Source organism: Octopus bimaculoides, chromosome 9 (genome assembly GCF_001194135.2).
Source record: "Octopus bimaculoides isolate UCB-OBI-ISO-001 chromosome 9, ASM119413v2, whole genome shotgun sequence".
Lineage (NCBI taxonomy): Eukaryota > Metazoa > Mollusca > Cephalopoda > Octopoda > Octopodidae > Octopus > Octopus bimaculoides.
This window is the reverse complement of record NC_068989.1, coordinates 10,762,785-10,764,025: the sequence shown is the minus strand read 5'-3', so window position 1 is coordinate 10,764,025 and position 1,241 is coordinate 10,762,785. Positions and strand designations below refer to the sequence as shown.

The window sequence follows — 1,241 nt, the reverse complement described above, 5'->3', positions numbered from 1 at the left end:
AGGCAGACAGAAAGAGAGAGAAAGAGAGCGAAAAACGGACAAAGAGAGAGACAGAAAGAGAGCGAAAAACAGGGACAAAGAGAGAGAGGGTGTGTAGACAACAAACTAAGATTTCTATAATCATAACTGCAGTCTGTGCATGTTTATTTATGGTTTTCGCTATTTAGCATACCTACCTGCATATCATTTTAAAACTTTAGGCAATTGTGAACTTTAAGCAACGTGTGTGTTGTATAATATGTATTATACAATGCGGCGAGCTGGCAATATCGTTGGCGCGTTGGCAATATCGTTGGCGCGCTGGGAAAAATGCTTAGCAATATCTCTTCCGGCTTTAAATTCTAAATTCAAATTCTGCCGAGATTTCAAGTACTGGGGTCGATGTAATCGACTTAATTCTCTTCTCAAAAGAAAAAGAGAAAAACAAAAAGAAAAAAAAATCAGAAAAGAAGAAAGAACCATTGGCTCTGTTGTGCTACAATTTGGAATTATTATTATCATTATTACTATGAGAAAGCAGTGCATGCCATCAAAATGAAGCTGGGGTACAAATATACGAAGCCCAGTATATACCCATCATGACTACCCGTCTGATAAGGGTACATCAGGGACATGCATTACGACCATATGTGCGCAACATGGTGATCTCATATCAAGTATTATCATCATTATCATTATTATTATTATTATTATTATTATTATTATTATTATTATTATTATTATTATTATTATTATTATTTTACTTTTAATCTGCATCTTTATTACAGTCACTTGTCGAGATACAACCAACGTCCTTGGGTGAGAAAATGATAAAAGATGTTACAGTATGACTGAAATCTTGGGGATGGGAAGTAGCGAAATATCTTCATTTAATACAACACATTTAAATTGATAGGGTTTTTCTAAGGGTGTGGGCAGTACTTGGCAGCACAATCTTTTGTATTTCTCTGAGACATGGTTCTCCTGGGATCTTATCTAGATGTTTCTGACATCCCTTTTTTATCATACCTAGTACACCTACAATAACAGGAACAGTTCTCCCTTTAAGATGCCACATCTTTTGTATTTCAATTTCCAGGTCCTTATATTTACTTAGTTTGTCAAATTCCCTGACAGATATATTTTTATCAGTGGGGACACTTACATCTATTAGTCTACAAGTATTTTCGTCTCCGTCTTGAATAATTATGTCTGGTCGATTAGCCTTGATTGTTCTGTCAGTATTGGCTGGAAAATCCCAG

The 1,241-nt window shown here is 35.3% G+C and overlaps 1 protein-coding gene across 2 annotated transcripts in view; it reads left to right on the top strand.

The window, feature by feature from the left end:
* LOC106877345 (sodium-dependent noradrenaline transporter) overlaps window positions 1–1,241 on the top strand; it is a 131,367-nt gene that overhangs the window by 79,484 nt on the left and 50,642 nt on the right. The window lies entirely within an intron of this gene.